This window comes from Taudactylus pleione, unplaced genomic scaffold (assembly GCF_031769625.1).
Source record: "Taudactylus pleione unplaced genomic scaffold, aTauple2 ptg000431l, whole genome shotgun sequence".
NCBI lineage: Eukaryota > Metazoa > Chordata > Amphibia > Anura > Myobatrachidae > Taudactylus > Taudactylus pleione.
Window position 1 is genome coordinate 583462 of NW_028284833.1, and position 11191 is coordinate 594652.

At 48.1% G+C, this 11191-nt stretch overlaps 1 pseudogene; it reads left to right on the plus strand.

Annotated features, from left to right (window-relative positions):
* Positions 1-1761: 1761 nt before the first annotated feature.
* On the plus strand, positions 1762-2262 carry LOC148505992 (alpha/beta hydrolase domain-containing protein 17C pseudogene; annotated as a pseudogene).
* Positions 2263-11191: the final 8929 nt, after the last annotated feature.

Below are 11191 nucleotides of genomic sequence, written 5' to 3' on the forward strand. Positions count from 1 at the left end.
TGTATGTTTGATACTCTGTAGTGTGGACCGCGCTCGTGGTCTGCACCACAAGGCCCGGGGGTTGCTGAAAACCTGGTCGCCAGGCAGCCAAATCTGGTTGCCATGGTGACCTGGCCCCCGGGTTTTGTCGAGCCCTGGTATAGTCAGTGACAGGATCGCAGCATTTTCCTTAGAAACTACTGGATGTGAACATGCTGCTGTCTTTGCCATTCTGGCATAAAGGTCCTGATTCAGAGCTGAACGCTCTGACCAGAGCGCTCGCTCTGAATCAGGGCCCTCCTCCATGAAAATGGAGCGGCCTCCTGGCCGCTCGTATAGCTGTGGGTGACCACCCACAGCTTATGCGAGCGGCCAAAAAGATGGTCGCGATGGTCAAGACCATCGTGACCATCGGACTTGCGACGGAGACCCTGCGGTAGCGTCCCCCTGCCACAAGCCCTGGAGTGATTTTGGCTCTATCAGAGCCAAAATCACTCCCACTGACATCACTAGTGATGTCAGTGGGGCCGGCGTTCCCATGGGCGTTCCCAATCAACATCGACAGCACGCCACCTTTGGTGTGAGACCCGGAGCGATGGAAAGCCCGTCGCTCCCCGGGTCTCGCGCATGCGCTCGACAGAGCTCCCTCCGTCGTGCGCATGCGCAGTGGGGAACATCGACCCACTTGCGAGCGTACTGACGCTCACGAGCGGGTCTGAATGACCCCCAAAGTACAGCAAAGTGGATCTGACAACCTGTGTAAGCATTGTCTGACTAACGTGCCTTTCACACTTTATAGCTATAGTAAAGAGTGATTGCTACAAGTTGGTGCTACTGCTATAGTTAATAAGCCATATAGATCATTCTAAGGCCCCCATTTACTAACGAGTTTTATCACCAAAACGAGTGATAAATGTCACTGTGCTGTCATGGTGCTCCAGCCAATCAGCTCCCAACTGTAATTTTTCTAACAAGTGACAGTTGGGAGCTGATTGGCTGGAGCACCATTTATCATACACAGTGAAATGTATCACTCATTTTTGTGATAAAACTCGTTAGTAAATGAGGGCCTAAATTTGCTAAGGAGTAAAGTTGAATTGGCGTAATACAAATGACACTGACTCAGTGCTGCGCTTACAGTTATATGGAACATTTAATTAGTATGCCATGTGCCACGATTAGCAACGGTGTATAATATTTGGAAGTGGGTGCAGGTGTGCGCCACCAGCGATTACCTGCAATCAGGGTCCCAAGCGCCGGTGGGGAAATGAGGGGCGCAGGGAAGCTATAGTCTTTACATGTATGACAATAATTAAAGGGGTGTCATTTATTACATGGTTGCTACATTTATTCTGCATATAAACATTATGTACAACAGGTATAGAGGTGCCCAATACATATGTAATCTGGTAATATAACAATGATAGCTGTGTGCAGGGTGCTGAGGCAGCAGCCCTGTAGTGTCTGTGATGTCACCTCCATTGTAGTGTCTGTGATGTCACCTCCATTGTCACATTACCTTATGTCCACTTGGATATTTCTCAGAGAGAGTAGTGGCTTTGCAGTGCGTGGAGTGGATTATTTATTAGTGATATTAGTATTAGTTTTAGTGTAGTTATTATTGTTAAGTATTTTATTTTGATTTATATTTAGGATTAGTATTATAGTTAGGTTTAGGGTTAGTACTATTATCATTAGGAATAGTAGTATTAGATTAGTATTATATTATTATTAGGATTAGTATATTAGGACAGGGACCCACCACCACTGCTCTGCCAGAGGATGAGGAGGATATTCTCAGCCCTTTGCCGCAGCATAACCGCCAGATTGGCCTTTCATCCCCCGGAGCCTACGTACACTCTGCGGGAGATTGAGGCCCCTCCATCCCAAGACCTGGCACAGGATGAGCAGGTGGACCCCACAGTCTGCCTACCTCCCTTATGCAGCCTGCACCTGTCAGAGAAGGCTAACTGGCAGTACTCTCAGCGGGAGCTGGATATGATCGATGTGTTCCGCTGCACCACCAAGCGGGGAAACAGCCTGGGCTGCATGTATGTCCGCTGTGCCCCTGGGAGCCAGTACACGCTGCTCTTTTCTCACGTCAATGCCGGTGACCTAGGCCAGATGTGCAGCCACTACATTGACCTGGGCTCCAGCATCAAATGCAACATTTTCTCGTATGACTATTCTGGCTATGGTGTAAGCAGTGGCAAGCCGAGTGAGAAGAACATGTATGCGGACATAGAGGCTGCCTGGCATGCCCTGAGGACCCGGTATGTATAGATGGGGTATATGGGTCTCCTCCAGCCCTCACACAGCCTCTGCCTGATGCACTGCGAGTGTTGTATGGGTGACCTGTATGTATGTGGGGGATATGTTACACTAGAGGTACATGTGTATAGTTACTACATGGAGTGAGTGTATATGCTGTGTATTGTGCATTTATACAATCCACTTACACATAAAATACTTATATAAATGTAATTGGTGTATTGGGGGCTGCTTATATAGAGACAGTGGGTATATTATTGCTGGCATTGTAGTGTCTTAGCCAAAGGGTGTAACTACTGTAGAAGCAGAGCGTGACATTTTCCTCTGCTCACCTGCCTAATGTGAAGCGCTATATGTATTGTATTGTAAGAAAATGTTCCATCATTGGGCTCCCCCCTTCTATCTAGCATAGGCATGGGCAATAAGCAGCCTCACAGCTTATGTAGAACTACATATCCCAGCATGCCCTGCCACAGTTTTTCTATTTGGCCTTGCTAAAACTGTTGTAAGGCATGTTGGGATTTGTAGTTCAACAACAACTGGAGGGCCGCTTATTGCCCACCCCTGATCCAGCAGCATAAATGGGATTTGGAAAAATCCCCAGGATGCCTATATTTGATCTGTGAGTGGGTTTTGTGCAGCCCTGGTACAAGGTAAATACAGTCACAATAGGAAATCTATTGCCAGTAACACAATGTGTACAGGCCTGGAAATATACTACTTTTCCTATTGTGATAAGATGTTGAGTTTACTTTGGGTCTGACACCATTTATAGGGTCTTCAGACAAATACACAGTACTGGTTTCCTCAGTGAGCAGACATTTGTCATGTGAAAAATATGCCCAAAAGTAGCTGTGGCCGGGTTGTGGCTTCTGCCAAGCCCTATATTACTGGGAGGTTTTCCTCTCCTTACTTGTCATATTATTTCACTAGTCATTCAGTCACAATAAATACTATAACTTCTTCCTACCTAAGCCCATGCAGACCCTGCCCCATTTTGTTTTCTGCCTCTGTATGTAAAACATGCTGCTGGCACCCAACGTTTGGGAGTTTTCCTCCCGATGTGAATGGACACACGCTGCCCCCAGCTCCTTAGAGGTCCTTGCTGGCTGTAATTAGGTACATGTGTATTAAACTCCCCATCGCCTGATGAGTGTTCTCTCCTAACAGTGCAGGGTAAATCATCAATCATAATCATACTGAAATAATGACACAGAGACTTGTATAAGGGGAAAGGAAGGTCAGCTTTATTTAATTTAAAATTAATTAAACTATTTAAAATCTATTTGCATTAAATGTATAACTGAACTAACTAATAGAAGAAGAAAGACAGACAAAGTATGGTGGTGCAGAAAGAACGGCCCCACAATGCAAGATCACCAACTGCATACTCACATCGATCTTCTAAATAGGAGGCGAGCAGCCAGCCCATTACCATGCCCAAGGTATCCACCTCCCACCCCAATAACACAACATGAGGCCCACCTGGTTAGGTGGTTGCCGCTGACCCCAGTAGGGCAGCAACACGTTATTTCCCCTAACACAACAACATTTATCAGCCAACCTGGTGCAGATGGAAACGACAGATTCCACTGGCATCTAATCTTTACTATATATATCACGTAGTCTAATACACACTCTGAGCCTCATTCTAAATCACACACATACGTGGCCACCTTTCTGTATGGCCGTGGCAGCCTGCTAATGCAAGTGTCCACCTGTCTATGTTGATTGTCTGTCAGTATATTCTGCTAATTGAACCATTCTGCAATGGTTGCTGAGTAATAGATTAATAAGACTCTGCTACTTTCAGGAGGATAAACCATGGATTAAAGGATGAGTCAAAGTGGAGAATCCCTCTCTATAAGCTCATCCCTTCTAAAATGTCTTTATAGCAGGACAGTCAGAGGTGTAGCCTGGAGCCATGGTTCCCGGAGCAATGGTATATTGCGGTGCCCCCCTCATGTGTCCTGGATTGGGGGCAGGGCCGGATTAAGGGGGGTGGCAACAGGGACGGTCATCCCTGGGCCCACATAGGCTCACTGCAGTAGCGGATTCACGCTAAGAATCCCAGGCGACTGCTTAGGGTCTGGCAGGTCCCAGGGGACCCACCGACAGGTGCACGGAGAGAGCATTTTCCGGCGGAACCTGAGCTCCGCCGAAAATGTCCAAGCACTGGGCTGGCTAAAGTCTGGCAAACTGTCAGTGATGACAGCTGCTGGGTGCCAGCTCCAGGGCAGCGCATGGATACATCCTCTGTGCCCTTTGTGTGTGACCTGTCATAACGCATGTGCGTATGATGTCACACGCACAGAGAGGATCCGGGACACACGGTGCGGAGGAGTGAGCTGCTGCCTGTGCCTGCTGAGGTATACGGTAGGCTCCAGGTGGCTAGGGGGAAGGTGGTGGCGGGGGCGATAGACTCCGTGTAGCCAAGAGGGGGGGTGTTTATATAGGCTCCGTGTTGTAAGGGGGGGAGGAGGGGGTGGCTATGTAAGCTGCTTGTGGCTTGAAGGGGGCCCCCACAAGCCTTAATCTGGCCTTTGTTTGGGGGTGTGGTCAACAACATGTGAGCATTTGAAAGGGTAAAAAAAAAATCCTACATTGATGACAGAGCCTGTTCTGTTGAATAATTTGTAAATACAATACATAAAGTTAATGAGGTGTTGTAGTCCTAATGAAAAAAATATATAAATATTATATGCATTACAATTATACATACAGGAGCAGGAGCAGCCAGCATGCACCTTTCTTCTTTTTTTTTTTTTTTGTTATTATGGGAACCAAAACATTTCTCACTGTTCTTGTGCAGCTCCCGAGGGCAATGAGCTTAAGCCACGCCCCCGGAGTTAAGCCCTGCCTCCCGGCGACGTCACCCGTCAGTCTCTAGGAAGGCAGGGAGAGTGCTGTATAGGTGGAGAGGCACAGCATCACTCCATGGGGGCATGGCTTCACGGCAGGTGCGTTAGCGTCCTGTCCTCCTCAGATGTGTTGTAAACTAATCCGTCGGGACCTGAGTACACCGAGTCAGACTTTCACCATCTGAAGTCTTTGGCACCTGGAGCTCGTGCTCTGCCGGAGCCACCCTCCCTACGCCTCTGAGGACAGTGACCCATATATACAGATGTTTCCTCATACATCTCGCCTCCTTGCGCATTAAGCACAAAAGACGCTTGGTGCTACGCAGTCACACGGCGCTCACGCGTTATGTGGAACGTGACTTGTAGCGCACAGAGGATAGATGTATGTGGACACATCTGTATGTTGTTCCGGCAGCGCATGTGAGACAGAACACAGTGAAACTGTTGAAGAACGACATCTCCCATACTGGCCTGACATTTCTGGCTACAGTTAGATGGTGAATTGGAGGGGAGACCCGAAGATATTCATTCACAAACCCTTTTGCATGACTGTGCTATAGTTTCAGGAGACCCAGAATACAGGAGAGAAAAGGGAACAGCCAGGGACAAAAAAAAGACACCAAGATGGGGGGATGTGCAGGCAGGTCCTAGAGAGATGGGGCAGAGTGATGGATTCCTCCTGAGGAGATCTCCAGAGAGAAGAGGGGAGAAAAGAGAGTCCCCTTATGCATAGGTGAAACTAGAGATCTGGTAATGGGTGGTCCCAGTTTTAGCACCGTGTCAGATATTGGGAAAAAAACACTAGTGGCGCCCTTCCCCATGGTGTCACCTGGAGTAAGAAGGTATTTGTGAACCTACGCCGTGTGCCGCAAAAAGGGGGCGTGGCCTCGTGATCAGGGGGCGTGGTCACTTGAGAAGGGGGAATGGCCTCGCAGCCCGAACCCCAGTGGTCTAGTGTGTGTCTAAGAAGTACGGGTGCCGGCTCCCTCACACTGTCAGGAACCGAGTTCTGCATTTGATGCTACAGTGCAGCACCCGGCTCCTGTCACCTCGGTGTCACCCCTAGGCGGGTTTTTGGGAACCCGGTCAGTTTGAAAGTCTTTTCTTACCTATATGGTGGTTTCTCTGCAACGGGGAACCTCTGAGGAATTTGAGCCTCACTGGGCAGTGTCTTCAGCCGGTATTTACTATTCATGTAGGAGATAACATTGTCTGGAAGATGCCTGTTTACATAGAAATATAACCCATGTCATCATCATAACCAGATAATATATACTGTAGTAACAGGAGCTTTTGTGCAGGAAAAATGTGATTTCCCTGATCAAACTTCTGTGTCTCTCCAGGCTCACCTGTGTTACTCCAGACCCCCCAATGTCTCCATCCCCAGGCCCCTCTGTGGTTCTCTAGGCTCTCTGTGTCTCTTTATCTCCAGGCCTCCATGTCTATCTCCAGGCCCCCTGGTCTCTTTCCATCCCCAGGACCCCTGCATCTCAGGCCCACCTGTGACTCTCAGCCCCATTCCACCAGCCCCAGTTTTCATCTCTTAGCCCCATTCCCCCAGCCCCAGTGTGCATCTCTCAGCCCCATTCCCCCTGCCCCAGTGTGCATCTCTCAGCCCCATTCCCCCTGCCCCAGTGTGCGTCTCTCTGCCCCATTCCCCCGACCCCAGTGTGCGCCTCTCAGCCCCATTCCCCCGAAACCAGTGTGCGTCTCTCAGCCCCACTGCCCCGACCCCAGTGTGCATCTCTCAGACCCATTCTCCTGGCCCCAGTGTGTGTCTCAAAGCCCCATTTCCCCGACCCCAGTGTGCATCACTCAGCCCCATTTCCCCGACCCCAGTGTGCGTCTCTCAGCCCCATTTCCCCGACCCCAGTGTGCATCTCTCAGCCCCCCAGTGTGTGTCTCTCAGCCCCAGAGAGACAATTTCAGTAGGCATTCGTGGGTAGTAACGGGGGGGGCTATCTAGACGCGGGCGTGTTGCAGCTAGCGACTGCGTCTTTTTTCGATATACAACTGGCACCTGTGTCCATGTTCCGATGGATATTCTGAGCAACCATAGTGCTGCACTGGCTGATGGTGTGAAGCGGAGGATTTAAATCACAGCCGGTGGGCGTCTCTGTACAAATCTTATCGACTATGGCATCAACATAATAATAATTTATTGTCATTAACAACCTCCATGGAATGTCAACAAAATTCTCATATAAAAACACACACCACGTGATAAAACAAGCAGTATTACAGCATCCTAAAGAAAATTCAAGTTAAATCACTTTCAATTTAACATGCGCACAGCCGTAGATAAAAAAAAACTTGTATAATCATTATCATAATTACGCAGTTGCGCTGCGTAAAAAAAAAAAAAAGTTGTGGCTGCATTACTGTCCACCTCTGAATCAGTCTCAATGTGTCTCCCATTGAGTCCGATTCAAAATCAGATGCAAAATGACTGGTTTTTCGTGAAGTCGCAGTAGCCTGATTTATTACTTTATGCTAATGCGAGATTCCGGGAAACCACGTATACTAAGTAAAAGCTGTTGGTGCAGAGTACCCCTACATTCCTTAGCAGCTACCAATTCCCACTTACTACCCCTAGCGTTCCCGCTAGGCTGTTTCAGAGGGGCGCTGCGCCCTGCCCTATTTCTAAAGGGCAGTAAGCACCCTGCTCACTGGCGCCCCACTGAAAAAGCCTGCGGGTTCTGTCCCCTCCCGTGGGTGGGGAAAATGGCAGTGCAGCGGTCGCCGCTGGTGAATGGATGCCAGGCGCATGCATTCACAGTGATCTCAGCACTTTGGGGATGCCCGTAATGTCCTTAAGTGTCAGGCACGCCCCCAAGAGTGACGAAAATGGTACACATTATAAAGACGCGCCCCCTTTTCGGGCGCGATATACTTCAGAGAAGCAGTCTAAACATATCTGTTGCATGAAATTACCCTATATATGTACAGTATATGTAATGCAAATTACCACGGCATGGAAATCTTCATCCTTATATGGTGTATCCATCCCCCCTGTGGTGGTCACACCCCCGTACCCATACTGCCCAATGTCTCAGTGGCGCTGTTTGCAGACAGAAATCAGCCTACCGTAATTCCACTTACGTTGGCCACAGGCAGCTCACATCTAACTGAATCTGCCCCTGCAGTCGAGTTCTGTCTTTAGATGGCCCTGGACAATGCCCTGGTAAGCCTGAGCAGAAAATCGAGCTGTAAGCTACACAGCCCAGACTTAAACTGGCTATACACTACCAGCTGACAGGGACGGGTGGGGCCGACTGCCCAATATTTGGAGCACCTAAATACAGTGCAGAATGTATGGAGACAATCTCCATCCACAGCTTGAAGTTGTGTGGATCGGACAGGTTTCTAAACAAAACAAAATGTTTTTCAGTCGTTCTCATGCTGTGAACGGTCATCGTTAAGTGCCATACAATGAACAGTAATCGTTCAAACTAGTCATTTAGTTGGCTTGTTTATACGAGTATCGTGCAGTGCATGGCCAGCTGTAGAAACATAAGTGGGGGGTTGGCTGCATGGGAACACTCCTCCCTAACCTCTATAGTAAATGAAACTAACATTGACCCTTATACACCAAGAAGAGACTACACAGGATTGCTAAAAGTGCTACAGTATAATCCACGTATATATATTTGGTTTAACATCACTACCTTCTAGTGGTGTGTGTATGCATTTAAAGGAGAAGATCTTAAAAAAAATAAAAATCTTATGGTCGCAATTCAATTGTTTGCAGCCACCTACGCACTGACGGAGCTATTCAATTGATGATCTTGTCGGGTGCGATCAGCTGCCGGTGCCAGCATTTCAGCTCGCACGACCGGGGGGGGTTGCAAGCTGTAATGTGCGGAAAGCGAGCCATTTGGGAGCCCAAACTACACTTTTCGCAATCACGCCCAGCACTTTGGTCGGGTGTAGTCGTTTTAAGTGGCTAAACCCGACCTCATTAGGCGCGATATTCTAATCAATTGAATCTCGCCCAGCGATCTGTCACTTTAGACAGGAGATCGGGCTCGAGAAAATAATTGAATTCTGCCCTATATGAGCTATGGCAGACATTCCCAAACTCCCCCATTACAGTCCAAGTTTTAAGGATATCCATGTTTCAGTCGAGATGGTTAAGTCAAGTTTACTGAGGTACAGTACTAATTAAGTCACCTGTGCTCAACTATGGATTTCCTTAAAAACGTGGACTCTAATGGCGGAGTTTTGGCATTGCTCCTCTGCAGGGCCATTTTTAGTGACAACAGTACATTTTGGTGACAGCAGAATTATATCAGGCTGTCAAGTCTCCCAGTTTTTCTTGGAGTCACACAAGTTGACTGTAATTTCCTGGTCTCAACATGTTCATCCCGTAAGGCCGGCTACACACTTGGCAGATATCGGCATGACAAATCGTGCATATTGGCTAGTGTACACACTATTGCGCGCACCCGCAAGTTCTATGCAACGTCTTCCAGTCGGCCATGCTGCACAGCCAACTGCATGCGATTAGGTGGCAATCGTGTAGTGCATATGGCCGACCAGACGATATGTCGGTCCGATGTGGCCAATTTTGATGTCATCTGTTGCCAGTGATTGTTGTAGTGAGTACGGGAGCAGTGTTAAATATAATACTATAAAATATATTATTCGATCATATGCGATTTTGGACAGTGTGTATGCTCAATGTCGTATGGTCTGGCCTCAAGGAAAATTGGATGGAAAATCGGGTGTTGTTCAGGTGTGTACCCACCCTTACTCCTTCTTGCCAATGTGAGCCAACGGGACCAGGGGCTCTTTAGAGAGGAGGGGGCCCACGTGCATTCCCGTCACGGGCCCCCTCCTCTCACCCCGGTGGCCAGCAGCCAACTGACGCGGCTGGCCACCACACAATCAGTAGACTCTGGGTACTAGAGTGTGCTCAGACTACTGTGCATGCGCAGATCACCGGGGAAATGGCGCGGCTACCATTTTCCCGGCGATTTCCTCACAGCGCATGTGCAAAACGCCGGAAAAATGGCAGCAGCAGCCATTTTCCAGCATTTTGAGCAGCACTGAGAGACCAGACGCGGGACCTCGGAGAGGTAAGTTTTACATAATATGGGTGCAGGGTGTGCGTTGCACACGGGCCCATGTGCTTGGTGTATACTAGTTACTTGCAGGTAGAGGGCGCTGGAGATGCAACCAGGATGAAATTCTGTTACGCAAGCAGGATGAATGACGATGAGCTTGTCAGTGGATTGTAACCGAGCTGGAAAGCGGATTAGCACATAGACAGTCAGGAACCTGTTGAAGCTCTGGCAACTGAAAGCTGGAGATAATATGATGCTAGAATGCAAGATGAAGAAGAGCGTTGGTAACTTCAACCAGGCTAGAACCAGATGGGAATTGGATCAAGTGGAGCCCGGAGTAGCTCTGAACTGGTCTGGGACCGGAATACACTGAACCGGACTGGAACAGGAATGCTGAGAACGGAAATGGACCGGAATGCTGGAGTCACCGGAATGTGACCGGATTGCTGGAACTCCAGAATGGGATCGTATTGTTGGAGCCAGTACTGCAGCAAGATGATAATAGTACTTGAAGTCTCTGGACAATGATAAGAAACTGCAGGGCCTCACTGGAAAGCACACAGCTAGGCTGTAGACAACATTAGAGAAACTAACCACTATCCCCCAATACCTGGCGCTAATAATAGTAGTTTAATTATTAAAGCAGCAATACACCCAGAGAGCTTGTGAGGGCTCACATCAACAACAATAGATTCAACCAAAAAATGGTGATGCGCTAATCAAAAAGGGTAATGTTCCCAGTATGGCAGAAACAGAATTCAGGACACCATCTGTTTAAATCAATATATTTTATATTATAAATATGTATACATCAATATCTAAAAACGAAACATATATTTTTAATGAGAAGCTTTATATAACACTGCTGACAAAATTTAGCAGAGTAAGAATAATGGTGCGCACACACAAGACGATGTGCTCCCTGAGCGATATCGTCTAGTGTGTCCCCGGCAGGCTGTGCTCAATGTCGTTCATGACATTGAGCACAGCCGCTGAACGATATCATTAACG